General features: G+C 38.6%; 1 pseudogene; it reads left to right on the top strand.

The window, feature by feature from the left end:
* Positions 1-889: 889 nt before the first annotated feature.
* LOC134931450 (5S ribosomal RNA) lies at positions 890-1,009 on the top strand (annotated as a pseudogene).
* The last annotated feature ends 17,642 nt before the right edge of the window (positions 1,010-18,651 follow it).

Genomic DNA, 18,651 nt, shown 5'->3' with positions numbered 1-18,651 from the left:
AAAGCATATTGATTTTAATGACCATGCATGATTAATGATGACAGCACAATTTCAAAAACCTTAGATGTACGGGGTACCTGTGACCGCGCAATTTCAAAATCCTTACATCCACGAACTACCACGCTTGTAACAAAAACACCTGTTTATTAATGTACACAACGTGTTAATCTCTGCAAAAGAACATTAGCACCACCTACAGGTCTATGTATTGACTCAAAATGACATCTTAATTTTAAACTATCGTGCTTTTAAATAAAAAAAAATATATATATTAAACCGTATTAAAAGATAATGGCTTTGAAAAGAGTGTCACGTAACACCAGTCGCAGAATGTCACGCAACGCAGCGCGTCAAATCAAGCGGATGAAAGATGCATATTACACAGTGTTAAAACCAGGTAGTTTTAGCAGCATTGATAAATATTATGGGTCGGTTAAAAATAAATTTAAAAGATCTGACGTAAGAATGTGGTTGAAAAAAATATGCCAAATAAAGAAAATGGAAAAAGAAGTAGACTCTTTTTTTTTGGATCTTTGGTTGTAAGAAAGATATAGATGATGACCCATTTAACTATAAAGGAATCTTTGTAGTAATTTTGGATCTTATTTGGTGAAGAATTAAGTGTATTTCTGTCTTATTTAGACAGTACAACCAAGAATGAGTTTATTATCTATTCATCAATGACTGGTGTACAGTACAATATAAACAAGGAAGGATTTACCCTGATTGGTTTTTTATGGCCATAATAATTTCTTGCCATATAATTGTTATACCCAATCTGCACCTTTTGAATCTGGTTGGCATATGCGTGTCCGTCCCTCTTTCTGGCTAAAAATATGACCAATGCCTTTTCCAAATCAAGGTGACAAATGAAAGGGCTAGCTTAAGAAATTGCGGACATACCCCACTGGAGATGCCCAATCTCTTCCGATCTTGGAAGCTAAGCAGTGGAGGGCCGGACTAGTACTCAGATGGGAGACCACCTTGGAACATCCTGGTACTGCAAATAAATTTTGCTGCCCAATCTTAAAGTCACAGATAGGTACTCGGACCCTCAGGACCTATGATTTAATTTTCTGCAACCATTTTTTCCATTTGGGATTTTTGCAGTATGAATGATGGTCATATACCTATGTGACGGACACTTCTGAGACTAAAAGGTGATTTCCTTCTCTTCCTTTTTTGAGAATCTTAGCTTCTCCGGCTTACACTATACTATAGCGATTTTTTGCTAATTATTTACTTTAATTGATATAAATATTTTGCATAATAGTCTTGAATCACATATACATCTTTTTTGAACTCCGACAATTCTACATATTTTATTTAGAATCTATTAAAATCATGATTTTACCAGTATAAGACATTGATATACTATAGTTCCTCTGAGGTAGAGTGCTCCCAAAAAAGAGTCTACTTCTTTTTCCATTTTCTTTATTTGGCATATTTTTTTCAACATATTTCTGACTCATGGGAGCACCACTGAATGGTAACTAAATATTGTGCATCTGAAAAGATACAATATCTTTCTATATGCACAGTTACCGTAATCTGAAGCAATTCTATAATACAAATTTCAGTTTCTCAGAGGACTTTACTCAGATTTCTATTCATACAAAAATTATTGTCAGACCAGTGCGGTTCCCAAAAACCCTTCTCTCGAGTAAGAATGTGGTTACAAGAACAAGACGCATACACATTGCACAAGCCAGCAAGAAAAAACTATAAAAGGAACATGATTTGTGTATCGGGTATAAACCAACAGTGGCAATGCGATTTGGTTTCGCTGATAGATCTGTCAAAATACAACGATGGTGTTAAATACATATTAACAATCATCGATATATTCAGTAAGAGGGTGTGGGGTGAAAGTCTGACCGCTAAGAACGCCGCAACAGTCGCTAATGCTTTTGAAAAAATATTCCAGCGGGTGCTGTGCCGATGAAGCTACAAACCGATAATGGTAAAGAGTTTCTAAACAGAAACCTAAAAAAGGTGTTAGAAAAATACGGTATAAAGCATTTCACGACCAATAATGATGTGAAAGCGGCGGTTATAGAGCGCTTCAATAGGACTTTAAAAACACGCATGTGGCGCTATTTCACGGCAAAGAATACCTAAGTTAATCTCTGCAAAAGAACATTAGCAACACCTACAGGTCTATGTATTGACTCAAAATTACATCTTAATTTTAAACTATCGTGCTTTTAAATAAAAAGATATATATATATATATATATATATAGTATTTGGTATATTTTTGAAGTGCTGAGTACGACGTGTAAGAACCCGCTAACAGATTATATCTTCATTGTAACTGAAAAGAATTATCGCAATTACTAAATTATAAACCAAAGTTTATATGTTTAAAAACCCCGCCCCAGCATCTTGGAAATGTGGGACGGCATACCACAGGTTGGTGGGGACCATTTGGCAAACATCCATGACTATAAGAATGGGACACAGCTCTGAACTTGGACACAGCTCTGAGAAGGAATTTCAACTGAAGTTACATCGCTATACACAAGCAAAGGCATCATGGTAAGTGTTATTATTATTATTATTATTTATTATTTTATTATTATTATTATCATTATGGCTCTAGCATGTTATATTTTTTTATTTTACAAATATGGCTGTGAAATAAGTATAATTGTGACTCACTGAAGGTTGTTTAAATATGTGGTAATAGTGCCATCTAGCGGCGCATTTTGACAATGCATCCGAGCTGTAATTCAATATAGTCTCAATTTACTCGATCATTTAATGTGTGAATCGTTTAATAGAGCACTGATATTAATCGTATCTCATTTTCATTATTGGTTCAGCGACAGACAATGCAGACAATCAACAAAGATAAGATCATGTGCACATCCGGATCCGAAGATGACGATTTGCCAAGTTATCAAATGAACCATGGTAAGCTAAGTCTATAATTACCATTGACACGTTTTTATTTATTTTTAAACGTTTAAATAGTACGAAATTATAGTCAAGGTCTACAATTTGTTCATTTTTACTTATTTTTAAAAGTTTAAATAGTATGAACGTACAACAGTCTGGATACATTGATAAGTAATAAAAAAAAAAAAAATCTCATTTTTATTTCTCACAATTAAATTACAGACACCACAAACACAGAGAATTTCGATGATGTTGGAGAGAGTCCGTTTGGTTCAGATTTCAGCATGATACCAGATTTTACTAAAATTTTGGAATTGGCTCCTGCCTGTGAGTAACATGTAATAAATATAATATAATGTAATATAATATAATGTAATGTAAATATAATATAATGTAATAAATGTATAATAATAATAATAATAATAATAATAAAATAATAATTAAAAAGATTTATATTTTAAAATAAATAAAAAATAAATGATGTTAAACGCCTGTATTTTTTATTTTATTTATTTATTTATTTTCCACCGGCTAAAGAATTAAAAATAAACCTGTACCGTTGTGCTGTTTTGTTGTCACCTGTACACACTTTATATTCTCAATAATAATACAACTCTTTTTCATGTTATTCTAATTTTATACCGTATGTAATATTTATTTTTCATTTTTTCACCGGATAAAGATTCCACAAAAATGGATGATGCGACGGCTGACAGTATTCTGCGGGACATATTGAACAAACCTGAATATTGTCACAACACAGCTATACAGACCGGCAATGCTGTTGCTGAGCGACCGTTTTTTCCCCATTCGACAGGGGGCCGGGCTCAAACATTCGAATATAAAGCAGGTGTGTAATCAAACACTGTTATATGGTATATTTTTATGCAGTAATTTAAATGTTAATTTACGTGCATCGGAATATAAAGCAGGTGTGTAATCAAACACTGTTATATGGTATATTGTTATGCAGTGATTTAAATGCTGATTTACGTGCATCGATGTTTAGATTTATTTTATAATATATGTATTACAGATGATGCTGTAGCAAGACGATATGATCCTACGATACCAGTAGGTCGTGATACAGTCGCGCAAATACACAGGCCTAGTACAAGCGGGAAAACAACAAAACGCACAACCGCCGCTGAAACGGAGAACCATCAATTCGCAATGCCGTCGATTGTACATAATAGCCTAAAGGAGCATGCTAGGTCATCGGTTATGGGGGTGCATCACGGCTGTATCAACCTGAACAAACGAAGACCGGCTCGACCAAGAACGAATGAGAGAAATCATAATTCAGCATTTACCGATCTTAAAAGAAAATTGTCGTATTCCGAAAATGATACGCCGCAACGGAGAAGGATCGCGTTACAAACTGTATCAAGCGTAAGTAACGATGTTGCTGTAACATCAAAACACACATCATTTAACACTGCAGACCGGGATGTCGCTGGTAATACAAAGACTGTAAAGGTTAAGAGGGCATCGCGTCTCTCAAGAAGTAATGTTAAGCAATTGTCGCAATCAGCTGTAATCACAATTCCCGATACACAGGGTTGCTCTGAAACAGAAACAAGACACATAGCAGGCATTGGTGTGTTATCAAATGTTGACTCAAGAAGTAATGTTAAGCAATTGTCGCAATCCGATGTAATCACTATTCCTGATACACAGGATTGCTCTGAAACAGAAACAAGACACATAGCTGGTAATCCTGTGATTTCAGATATTGATGACATAAATGGGCAAGAGCTTATTACACACTGTGTAGAGTCAACGACACAAGAACCGCAGAATAGTTCTGATGAAGTATTATCAGCCGTTGCAGGAATTCCTGGTAATACTACAACGGTTGATTGGGTAACATCAATGCCCAATATTTTTACAACGACAGCCGTAGTACACGCATCGGCAGATGCTTGTGCACCGGCGCACGGGATAGCGCCCGACATAGTTGATGGAAGTCAAAATACAGAACAATTAGGCCAACACACTGAAATACAATTTTACGCGTTGTTGGGTAAGATACGGGAAGATGTTGAGAACATGGGTGTAAAAGCCGGATATTTGTTAAAACACATTAAAGGTGTGAGCCACGGTGGTAAATGTAAACAAGACATTGTTAAAGAAGTTGTTGAGACGTATATGAATGTCATGTCAAAATACATAGATCGGTCATTTAAGACAACTGAATTTATTAAAGCCAACATACATAATTTTGCAGAAATAAATGAAACTGAGCCGTCACTAGGCATGTTAGGCAATGGTTTGAAACGTGTTTTAAATTTAAATGCCTGTAAAAAAAATCCACGAATTAAACCTTGTGTAACATACAAAATCTCACAGTTATTCCGACGTGCAAAGGTGAAACAGGCTGTAACAACATTAACCAGATTGAGAAAGCGCAAGCGGCACAGGGAACATGTGGAAGGCGGGGAGCAGAGCGCGAGGCATGTAGATTTAGATCAATCGCCACCCCAAGCATTACCGATTGACGAATCACAGCCTGACAATATAGAGCGCATTGCAAGCCCCATCTATAATGACAAAAAAAGGAAAGAGAGGCGCCCGTATCTTACAACCTTGGTGAACTTCCAGATGCCGCACAATATGGAAGAATGGGGAAGCTGTCAATCCCCAAAAATTAACAGTAACAAGATAAAAGAACCAAAACGTGCGCAAAAGGAAGAGCCAAACTAAAAATATATTAATCTATTTTATTAAATAGTAATTGTAGTTATTAAAAAATATTCAATTCAAATATATATTCCTCGGAGTGACCACAGTAGGATATTACAAATGAATTTAAAATAAATAAAACAACATAATCATAAAATATATTGCCAACTAGTTGTTCACATATATGATTAATATTCTAAAGGATCAATAATGGATACAGATATATATAATCCTGAAGAACAATGGCTGGCCAGCCTTAATTAATACTTAATAAATTGTGCACAAATAGGATGTATCAAAAGATCGAATAGAAAAATGAAAGATTGTTGTCTAGAAGATATCATATAATTTGCATAGATGGTAAGAGCTCAGGATTCTTCCAACAACAGTCTAAAATAGTAATAGTTAGCCGTTATATATGTATCCAAAAGTCTCGTGAGGGAATTAACCTCATACGGCTGCTGATGTAATTGCTAAATGTTGGAGCTAATGAATAGACACCAGTCCCGTCTTTTAGACCAAAAACTAATGAAAGTCTCGGTAAAAGCACCTAGCCTTAGGCAGCTGTTTAATGTGGGCAGCCAATGCCGTGATAATGCAGTCCCGCAACAAGATGATAAATGTGAACAAAAAATACTGGAACAAAGTCCCGAATGACTCAAATAGCACCTAGCCCAACGAGGCCATATATGTGGGTACCTATAATGACAGGATAATGTATAAATGAATAAACCCCGTATCACTCGTAGCAGTCTCACCCGTGCCAGTGAATGCAATAGCCGTCCGTCCGGCCGGATGTTCACCGGACCTCCGCCGTTACCAATCCACAAGCCGTTCAGTGCTGCACTGCCTGGGTGCTCCTCCGACAGTGCAGCTGGATAATCCTTAAGGCTGGGATGTTAAAGAGGAAAATAACTGTGGCGGTTATGGGCAGGTTAGGGCTGTTGGTGATGTCCGTTCGTCTCCCAATCGCAGAGAGATGGTGTATAACCGTGGATCACTCCAGAGCCATTCAACCTAACGCGTTTCTCGACCGTAGGCACTGGTCGTTTCATCAGAGGAAGTGTAATAAAAGGGAGTCCTCATCTGGCTGTATTTAAAGCTCCCCGTTAATTGTCTAAACAGAAACAGCTGATGAATTTCCAACTATTCACCCATAGAAATCGAGTTGAAGTGAAAGAGTCTAATATATTTCTCAATACCTATGTATAAATCTCAGTGTCATGCTAAAATATTAGGATCAAAAGCCAATATATGAAATAATATAAATATATAGAAAATAAATATATGAAAAAAATGAAAAAAATATATATAGAAATACAGAAATAGTGAAATATATAAACTAAAATTAGTATCATTAATATTTAATCTTTCAAAAAACAATCAAACAGATCTCAGGAGTGGCGTGTCTGAAGGTATAAAGACATAATAAATATAGTGTACCACAATAAATCATATGAATAGTGAAGTGAAAAACATATATAAATGCAAAATGAAACGGTAATAGTTATAATTCATAAAAAACCCGTTTTCTATAAATGTGTTACAAATCATTTATTATGTCTTTATACCTTCAGACACGCCACTCCTGAGATCTGTTTGATTGTTTTTTGAAAGATTAAATATTAATGATACTAATTTTAGTTTATATATTTCACTATTTCTGTATTTCTATATATATTTTTTTCATTTTTTTCATATATTTATTTTCTATATATTTATATTATTTCATATATTGGCTTTTGATCCTAATATTTTAGCATGACACTGAGATTTATACATAGGTATTGAGAAATATATTAGACTCTTTCACTTCAACTCGATTTCTATGGGTGAATAGTTGGAAATTCATCAGCTGTTTCTGTTTAGACAATTAACGGGGAGCTTTAAATACAGCCAGATGAGGACTCCCTTTTATTACACTTCCTCTGATGAAACGACCAGTGCCTACGGTCGAGAAACGCGTTAGGTTGAACGGCTCTGGAGTGATCCACGGTTATACACCATCTCTCTGCGATTGGGAGACGAACGGACATCACCAACAGCCCTAACCTGCCCATAACCGCCACAGTTATTTTCCTCTTTAACATCCCAGCCTTAAGGATTATCCAGCTGCACTGTCGGAGGAGCACCCAGGCAGTGCAGCACTGAACGGCTTGTGGATTGGTAACGGCGGAGGTCCGGTGAACATCCGGCCGGACGGACGGCTATTGCATTCACTGGCACGGGTGAGACTGCTACGAGTGATACGGGGTTTATTCATTTATACATTATCCTGTCATTATAGGTACCCACATATATGGCCTCGTTGGGCTAGGTGCTATTTGAGTCATTCGGGACTTTGTTCCAGTATTTTTTGTTCACATTTATCATCTTGTTGCGGGACTGCATTATCACGGCATTGGCTGCCCACATTAAACAGCTGCCTAAGGCTAGGTGCTTTTACCGAGACTTTCATTAGTTTTTGGTCTAAAAGACGGGACTGGTGTCTATTCATTAGCTCCAACATTTAGCAATTACATCAGCAGCCGTATGAGGTTAATTCCCTCACGAGACTTTTGGATACATATATAACGGCTAACTATTACTATTTTAGACTGTTGTTGGAAGAATCCTGAGCTCTTACCATCTATGCAAATTATATGATATCTTCTAGACAACAATCTTTCATTTTTCTATTCGATCTTTTGATACATCCTATTTGTGCACAATTTATTAAGTATTAATTAAGGCTGGCCAGCCATTGTTCTTCAGGATTATATATATCTGTATCCATTATTGATCCTTTAGAATATTAATCATATATGTGAACAACTAGTTGGCAATATATTTTATGATTATGTTGTTTTATTTATTTTAAATTCATTTGTAATATCCTACTGTGGTCACTCCGAGGAATATATATTTGAATTGAATATTTTTTAATAACTACAATTACTATTTAATAAAATAGATTAATATATTTTTAGTTTGGCTCTTCCTTTTGCGCACGTTTTGGTTCTTTTATCTTGTTACCATATATAATGAGGCACGCGGGGTTGAGTCACCCGGTAATGACGAAGGTCGGCAACATGTATACTTAGAAGCAATTAACAGTTATGAACGACAACGACCGAATTTCAGAGCCGTTGAGGACCACAACCACTATCGGTTTGTTAATTTGGACAGGGTTACATCATTTGTAGAGGGAATTCGAGCCGTTCATACTGCTATACAGGCGATGCTCGATGGCGTCCTGGCGGGCGTGGTTCCTGCCGACCGCGTTCAGCTTAGATTGGAGGGGGGTGGGTTACACAACGCCATCTATTCGCATCGTATGCCGAAAGAAACATTAGACGCTACCAGTTTTTTGAACCAGATTACAAACACGCTTCAAAGTAACGCTGAATTCTTATTATCCACAGGTTTAAGGTTTGTGATCAGTATATTTAGGAATAGATCGGGAGGGGGGTTGACCGGTAGAAGTTTACACCGCTTACCCTATAGTTTAATAATTCATAAACGTAAAAGATATCTCTATGATTTCAGTAATATCGGTAATAACCTGTGTTTGGCCGCTAGCGTCTGTAAACTTCTGGATAAAGGTAACAATGCCAATGACCATGTAATACAGGAGAGAGCGATCCAACTACATAAAGCTTTGAATCTGCCGCTTGATAAAGCGGTCAGCTTTAGCGATGTTGCATTTTTTGAAAATTATTTAAATGTTTCGATCAATCTCCTCTATTATAATCAAGGCGATTGGAAATATTACTGTACGGACAGCCGTTACAAAGACACGCTGTTTGTGCTATATCACGATTGTCACTTTTATGGGATACTCGATATCAAAGCGTTTCTTGGAGCCCGATATTATTGCATACGTTGTCATAGCGCTTATCATCATAGAAATAATCACGATTGTCTTTTCTTTTGAAAGGCTTGTCACAGGCCGGATTGTATTGACGACGGTGTGACGGCGTTAAGGTGTTCGGTATGTAGGGTATTTTGTCGATCAAACGAATGTTTAGAGCTACACAAAGCTTTAGCTCTTGATCACAAAATATCCTGTCTTGAACATGTATATTGTGACAAGTGTTGTCTCTACAGGCGAACAGATCATAACTGCCGAGGCCTAAAGTGTCCCATTTGTAAGGTGTTCGTTGATGGGTTTTCGAACTATTTGTGCTATATACAAACCATCAAACCGGAAGAGCCCACAAAGAAATACATCTTTTATGATTTTGAGTGTATGCAGGAGACGGGGGTGCACATACCAAACTACTGTTACGCTTTAACATTAACGGGGGAGAAAGACTGGGAGTTTAAGGGTGTTGCGTGTATCGAAGACTTTGTAAAGACGTTCATGAAACCAAAATTTGCGCATTACACATTCATAGCCCATAATGCAGGTCCCTATGATGCGTATTTTGTGCTGCGCCAGCTGATTAAGGAGAAATTAAAGATGGAATTATTATCTAGAGGCGGCAACATAATGTGCATCACGGTAAAAGATTTGAAGATAAGATTTATCGACTCTTTAAATTTTTTACCCATGCGGCTTAGCAAGTTACCAAAGGCGATGGGGTTTGACGGTACCTAAGGTTATTTCCCACATTTTTTTAACACAGCTGATAACCAAAATTACATAGGGGCTATGCCGTCAATAGAGTATTTTGGTCCACAATACATGATGCCTGATGAATTATCTGAGTTTACAGCCTGGTATAAACAGTGTGTACACAAACCGTTTAACTTTCAAAAAGAGCTCATACGATATTGTAAAGACGATGTGAAAATATTACAAAAAGCTTGTGATGCTTTCAGATCAGCTGTTATAGCCATGACAGAACAGGAGTTTCTAATAACAAAGGGGGGAAAAAAGGTTGTGGTTAAACGTCACATCGAGGCTTTTCAATTAGTCACGTTGGCATCCGTCTGCATGTCCATGTACCGTTGTAAATTTTTACAGGAAAAGACACTGGCCCTTGTACCCGGTGATAACTATCACAAGACTCAGAAGCGTTACTCAACGCCAGCCATACAGTGGTTAATGTACATAGAGCACAAAGAAGGTGTGAGTATAAGACATGCTTTACAAGGGGGCGAGAAGAAAGTTGGTAAATACAGCCTGGATGGTTACGCCGTGATTAACGGCACACCCACTGCTTTTGAATTCCAAGGTTGTTTTTATCACGGCTGTGGTGCTTGTTACAACGCCGATGATAAAAACAAACTGACTAAAACGACCTACGGTCAATTACACCACAAGACGCTGGTAAAGTTGCACTACCTTAAATGATGTGGGTTTCAGATACGTGAAATCTGGGGTTGTGAATGGAAGTCTATGCTAAAGTCTGATGTGGATCTACAGGCTTTTCTGAAGGGTAAAGAATTACCCGAACCCTTGGAGCCACGTGATGCTCTTTATGGCGGGCGCACAAATGCCATAAAGTCACAAAACAGGTTGTGATGAAAAAATTCACTATTTTGATTTTACCAGTCTGTACCCTTTTGTTAACAAAACCAAAACGTATCCTATACAGCACCCACGCATTATTTATAAGGATTTTGGTGATGTCACAAAGTATTTCGGTTTTGCCAGGGTTAAAGTTTACCCGCCTCGTGGCCTATTCTTTCCGGTTCTGCCGGTTAAAATGGGCGGCAAGTTAATGTTTCCATTATGTCGCACATGCGCCGAGTCTGGACAGACTGAGCCGTGCGTTCATGATTCAAAAAAACGGGCACTCATCGGTACATGGTGTACCGTGGAACTAAACTTGGCTGTAGAAATGGGGTACATGGTGTGTAAAATCTATGAGGTGTGGCATTTTGATGAGAGATCTGACAAATTGTTTTCAGGTTACATTAAAACGCACCTCAGGGATAAACAAGAGGCCTCTGGTTATCCCGAATGGTGTACAGACGCCGTGAAACGCCAAGAGTATATAGACGCCTATCAAAAAAATGAAGGCGTGTCTTTACGACCCGATCACATAGAAATCAACCCCGCTAAAAGACAAATTTCAAAATTGTTTTTAAATTCCTTATGGGGTAAATTTGGTCAACGTAGCAACATGCCCAATACGTGTCTAGTGACCGATCCCGACAAACTTTTTGAATACGCATTCTTACCGTACTATGATGTGTCCGCTTTGGACTTTGTTGACGATGATACCGTTATGGTAAATTGGAAGTATGCCAAAGACCATTACACCAGGGGCTCAATTTCAAATGTAACTATAGCCATCTTTACAACTGCTTATGCACGTGTTGAACTGTACAAACTACTGTATAGATTACAAGATAGATGTCTTTATCACGACACAGATTCTGTAATTTTTGTCAGTAGACCCGGTGACTGGAGCCCGCCATTGGGTGATTATTTAGGCGAGTTGACCAGCGAACTACCCACAGGCACCCATATAACAGAATTTGTCTCAGCCGGTCCCAAGTCATACGGCTATCGACTAAACAACGGAAAGACCTGTTTAAAAGTTAAAGGTATAACGCTCAATGTTGATAATGCGCAGCACGTTAACTTTGACAGCCTGAAAGAACTGGTCTTAGATTATCCTTTAAACCCCGAAGGCGACGACCAGAAAAAGGTTGTGATCCGTCAACCCGGTATAGTACGTGTGAAAAAGTGCTGGCAGATAGAGACGCGTACTTTGCAGAAGACGCAAAGGTGTGTTTATACTAAACGGTCTCTTACGGACAACTTCACAACACTGCCGTTCGGCTATTAAGATGGACACCAGATTTCAGCACCCTTTCTCATGTATTTTAGCGGGTCCGTCCAATTCGGGTAAAAGTTATTTTGTGAAAACGCTGTTGCAGCACGCTGCAACACATATGACTCATGTACCTGATAATGTTGTTTGGTTTTACACCTGTTGGCAGCCTATATACGACCAACTTCTGTGTGATTACCCCGGTACGCGTTTTATAGAGGATTTACCAGAGTCTTTTAGCGATGATCAACTTTTTCCCCCTGATAAGATTAATTTAACAGTGATTGATGATCTGATGGACGCAGCAAGTAATAATTCTGAGGTTGAGAAAGCTTTCACAAAGTATGTACACCATCGTAATCTCAGTATCCTGTACCTTGTCCAAAATATATTTTGTCAAGGTAAAAAGAGCAGAACTATACATTTAAACACAAAATATATGGTCCTGTTCAAAAACCCCAGGGATAAAATGCAGGTGGGCATTCTGGCTAGACAAATGTACCCATCGAAACATCGTTTTTCTCTCGAATCCTATGAATCCGCGACGGCTGCCCCTTATGGGTATTTACTGGTTGATTTAAGAAACAACGCTCTTGACGATTATCATTTACGAAGCGGCTTATTCCCACCAGACACACCTGTCGCTTTTGTCATTAAGAAGTGCGGTTCTATAAAGCTATAAACCTTTAGTCATTTGTTGTCATTCTAACAACGGTGAACATGTCAGGACGGATAAGACGTAATTGGGTGCTTATAAAAACGTTAATTTAAGCAACACCAACCCAAAGAAACGCTATTTTATCCAACGCTTCAAACGATTTAGTCACGGCTATTTGTGAGATAGCGCTCAACACGCTTAAAGGTAAAATACCGCTGTCTCAACGACAGTTGAACTACCTTAAAAAGAAGCGAGAGCTTATAAAATCACTTTGTAATAAGAAATGTGCCATTGGAAAAAAGAAGAGGTTGGTTAAACAGTCGGGTGGTTTTATCGGTTCGCTGCTTGGTTTTGCTATACCGCTAATTACAGGACTATTGTCTAATCGCTGATGGAGTACGCTGAGAAAATGTATCTGGTGCCTCAGAATCAGATAGACCGTTTACATAACAAACCGAACAGCGACAACATACGTAAAACAGCAACACACAGTCTGGATGTAGAGATCGTGAAAATACTACAGAATAATGATTTATCAGAATATGAAAAAGCAAAGCGATATACAATGTTGTTGCAGAGATATCTGGTGTTGAGTAAACAGGCTGATAGTGAAATGTCAACTTTAGCTCTTTTATCCCCCGTTGCAAAATCTGTTGATGAATCAAATAACACGACACAACCTGTTGTGCCCAATGCTGTTTATCATGAGCTTTTGAGCGGTGTTAATGCCCGGTATAAAAAAAACTGTGAAATACTATTGAGTAGAATGACACGCTCTAAACACATCACAGACTGGAACAGTAAAGGGGGGTTTCTGTACAAAGGCATCGCTGTGCCTGGTTCCAACATGTTAGATTTAATAAGAAGCATCGCGCAAAGCCACGGTGTGTCGATCCGTAATATACCGAACGGGTGGCCTGAATTTATGCGGGCTATATCTGAATTAAATATTCCCTCAACCGTCATAGCCAATGCTGCAAATAGAATGTGCTTAGAACGCTTAAAAGCTGAGAAGCAGGATGACTCTGATAGCGCTGTGACATCGCCCATGTCGCTACAAACCCTTAACAAAGGTCGAATAAATGTTTTAAGTCCCCCAGGGTTAACAACACCGCACGGTTACTTACTGCCTAGGAAAAGATCCGTAAATCTATTTCAGGATTCACAGTGGCTGAAACTATAACATATAACTAATTTATAATATTTTTATACACTGTATTTTGTGTTGGCATTTTGCGCCACAATGTTTAACTTATGTCAATAATATTTTATGTAATGTTTTAAATGTGTCTTTACCGTGTTATATATATATATATATCAATAAAATATGCTTATGATTTATAAAACAACGTTTTGTTCTTTGTTTCTATTGCTGTAAACGGAAGAAATTTCAAGCACGCGATATAAAGTTTAATAAACAACGTTGTTTATTAGAAAAACATCATAGATATGATACGTTGTACATAAAACGCATCAAACAGAAGGTTGATTACAAGTTACACAAACAATACAACGTTGTACGTAACACGCTTCACACACAACGTTGTGTGTGAAACGTTTTATGTACAACGTGCCATAGTTATGCCGCGTTGTACATAAAACGCTTCACACACAACGTTGGTTACAAGTTACACAATTCTGTATATATCTATCTGCATAATGACTCAGACAATGGCTTCTTGGGAGCCGTCTTACAAAATTTGAAACAAAACAATCATTACGTTTTGTGTCATCACTAAAACGGGCCAGTACATCCACATATTTGTATTTTTTACACATGTAAAATATAAAGTATATGCAATATTGACCGCAAACTGCGCTGTTAAAATTTTGCAACTGCTTATTTTGGTGATAAACACTTTTTGAATTCAAGTTTAAAAAATGTATTATAGCTTTTGGGAATAGGGGGCTGTCAGGGGCTAACCCGTAAGAATAAAAAAACTAACATTCACGCTGTTCGTTAAAATAAGCGGCCAACCAGTGCTCACCCGGCTGCCCGCTGTTATGCGTATTGATTACAAACGTGCAGGGGTATTGCGCCAGTTTACTGACCGGTAACATATCGCACGGATACGTTCCTTTAAAAATATGCCGTGTGCTTTGCACAGCGTACAGAATACAGTTTATCTGTAATGTGTTCATTTTTTCAGCAGCGTAGTGTTAGTTTATTTCATTTATAGATAATCGTACAGCACATCGCGCCTTTGATTAATCTCGATGATGTTATCAAATAGAGCATATATTATCACATTGACTGTCCGGTCCAACGCTTCTGCAAAGCGGAATTCGGCACGTAGATTGCCTGTTCTTATCAGGGAAAGGTGTTCTCCACACTCCTGTTCTGGTGAAAGGTCAAAAGCAAATAGCGTGTAGCCTCTGAGGTACTCTTCGCGGTCAATCAGTATACCATTGTCAGATTTCTGCTTATTTGTGATCTGTATGAGTGACATATACTCTCTTACAGCATTACCGCGTTCAAAGTCGGGTTGAAATGGTTTGGCGGGGTGCAGTGTTCCATCCAGATAAAGGGACGCAAAACTTACATTTTTATGTTCAAAGCAAAGGGGATCCCGGTTATGGATTCCTGAAAATGATTCGTTATCCACAAAACAGGCTATAACTGTTTTCGGCACTTGACCTAAAAATAGATTTTCTAGATTAAATACTCTACTGCCTGTTGGTACGCTGTAGATTTTCATCCCAACGCGGTCAATTGCGTATTTCGCGTTACCGTTTAACAGGGCCTGCGCGTGCCCAATCCGCACGGCTGGTGAGACCTGAACTCTTTTCACGAACAGGGATGCCGCTGTGATCTGTATTTTAAAGACATCCGCTTCAGACGACATTAAGCAGAATGCGTCTTTGTTTCTGGTTAGTTTAATCTTCAGATCAACGGCGTTTAAAATTAGTTAATTTTGATGGAAAAGGTCGCAGTGAAGCGGTCCTAGCAATTCAACCGTGCGACTCTGCTCTGTTGCTCCTGCTCGTTTTTTGAACCCCGTATTCGGACCGTCCAGCACCGTGTTGTTAAATTCACCAGCCGAATCTTTGTAAAATAAGCCTGTTGTGTGTTTTGTTGACAATGCATCCGAGCTGTAATTCAATATAGTCTCAATGTACGCGCGGTATGCGTAAAGATTGTTGGATTGTGATATGAGCCTGTCGCCCAAAGTTACATCCACTTGGTTGAATAAAGTCGCTATTGGGTAATTAATAAGTGCGACCCGCGCACCTTGCGGTATCGGTGTGTTATCAACTCGTACGATCTTGCATGTCACGTACAACAGCGTGTTGTTCAGATCGTAGTAGTGTTCACCGCTGGCTGCTATATAAAATTCAAGCGGAGCTGTGTCGGATAATGCCGCTAAAGGTTGAACTTCGACGTATAGACTTTTCTCTATGCTAGTTTGTGTCGGGGGCACGTCAAAAAGATCCAGCTCTGTTTTTGCACATTCAACGGACTCGTGGTGTATGAAAGACATGTTTAAAAAATATCACCAACGGAGCGCTTCGGCTTTCTCTTCTTCTTTGAGTTGCGTCGTCTGTTTTTTATTTAAAAAGGGTATGTCCCAAGGCGGAAGCGCTATCATACGCTTCCGTTTTCTTTTAGACACGCCTTTTCTTGTATATATTAGTCCTGAACCGTCTTGCTTTGCTTGGTTCGCCTCGTGTATCTTATTCACCACGGCCGTTGTGGCTTGCCCGATAACATCTTTCGCTATATTACGTGCCGCGGTCTTCATATGCGGTTTAGCTAACTCTAAACCTCTCCGGAAAAGAGGTACAGCTTTTCTGAAAAGAAATCGAAAAATACCGCCTAAACCGCAGCCGTACATGTACGCGCTGCCGTGAAAACCTGGTAATCCATTACCGGCTTGAGATTTATAATATTGCGCGTAGAGGCCCGGATCGCCATAATTTTTAACAGTGACCATTCTGCTTAGTTCATAAAATTCAGTTTTGCGGCGTCTGAAGTGTAGCTTCACGATCACTTTCCCAAACTTAAATGCCATGTTCTCGTTCTGGTCGTTCTTTATCTCTATGGCTATCAGGTCAAAAAGTGTTTTGCACAATGGTACATAATCGGGCTTCTCGTATCGTATTGTGATCACCTCATTGTTATAACCCTTCATTTCAACAGTGCGAAGTAGCGGTACATAACTATCCCCGACCTGTTGGTGTTCGATAATGTCTGTGTACACGTACATCGTATATTGGCCGCCTTTGATGTCGGCGCATGGTTTAGAAATCTTAGTTTTAGGCTGTAAACCCAGTATCCATGTCAGCTTAGAACCGGCGTGGATTTGATACAACAGCTTACTGTCGCATGTTACAACGTGTGCAAACGGATCGTACGTTAGTCTTAATCCAACGTCCAGTTTCAGTTGTACAATTTCAGCGTTGATTACGTTCAGTAACGTTTCGATTGTTTCATAAAAACCCGGTTTAATGCACAAACTCGCGACTCTCGCCAACGGCTGATCCGCCGTTCCATCCCATGATAATTGCAGTCTACAATCTTGTAAATCCAATGTATTCCACGTGTGCGGATATTGTATCTCAGTAAGTGCTACTTCCCATTCGCCATTTAAGTCTATCGGTTTAGCCAACTTTGTCGTATAGTTAGAAATCTTATTTTGCGGGAAAGTAACCGCCGAGGCGTTGCTGGGTAAGGTTATGTAGAACGACTTGTCATCCATCGCTCGTCTTGTTTAGATAGTGATGAGCTTTATATGTCTTTTATCACCGATGCCGCGACCCAAATGTTAAATTTTGCGGGGTACCCGCGCCACTTGACTAACGCGTATTTTCGGCCTCTGACCGTCTTATTTTTTAAAATCTTTTCCACTTTGTAAACTCTGTTATAGTTTTTTGGTATGCTTTGAAGCTCTTCGGGGTAAAAACTACCTGTTATAACTTCACCGTACAGATCTGCCAACTTATAAAGCGGCTTAAGCCCTTTAGTGTTCACACTATGTACAACAAATATCTCCTCAGAAAAACTCTGTTCGTAACCTTTCTGAAATATGTCATTATATTTAGAAATACGGACGTGGTCACCGATTCCTAAACAAATGGGGGCTTTCTTACTTCTAAAGTAATCACCGTAGGTCGTTTTGAAGACACTCAATGCGTTAGAGTCATTCACATCGTTTGGAGCGCACTTAATCGTTCTATGGTATGTGTTATTATAGCTGCGTATGAAGTCTTGTAAAACGTCTATATATCTGTAGGTATTCTTTGCCGTGAAATAGCGCCACATGCGTGTTTTTAAAGTCCTATTGAAGCGCTCTATAACCGCCGCTTTCACATCGTTATTGGTCGTGAAATGCTTTATATCGTATTTTTCTAACACCTTTTTTAGGTTTCTGTTTAGAAACTCTTTACCATTATCGGTTTGTAGCTTCATCGGCACAGCACCCCGCTGGAATATTTTTTCAAAAGCATTAGCGACTGTTGCGGCGTTCACCCCACACCCTCTTACTGAATATATTGATGATTGTTAATATGTATTTAACACCATCGTTGTATTTTGACAGATCTATCAGCGAAACCAAATCGCATTGCCACTGTTGGTTTATACCCGATACACAAATCATGTTCCTTTTATAGTTTTTTCTTGCTGGCTTGTGCAATGTGTATGCGTCTTGTTCTTGTAACCACATTCTTACGTCAGATCTTTATAATTTAT

This window comes from Pseudophryne corroboree, chromosome 5 (assembly GCF_028390025.1).
Source record: "Pseudophryne corroboree isolate aPseCor3 chromosome 5, aPseCor3.hap2, whole genome shotgun sequence".
Taxonomy (NCBI): Eukaryota; Metazoa; Chordata; class Amphibia; order Anura; family Myobatrachidae; genus Pseudophryne; species Pseudophryne corroboree.
This window is presented reverse-complemented; position numbering and strand designations above follow the sequence as displayed.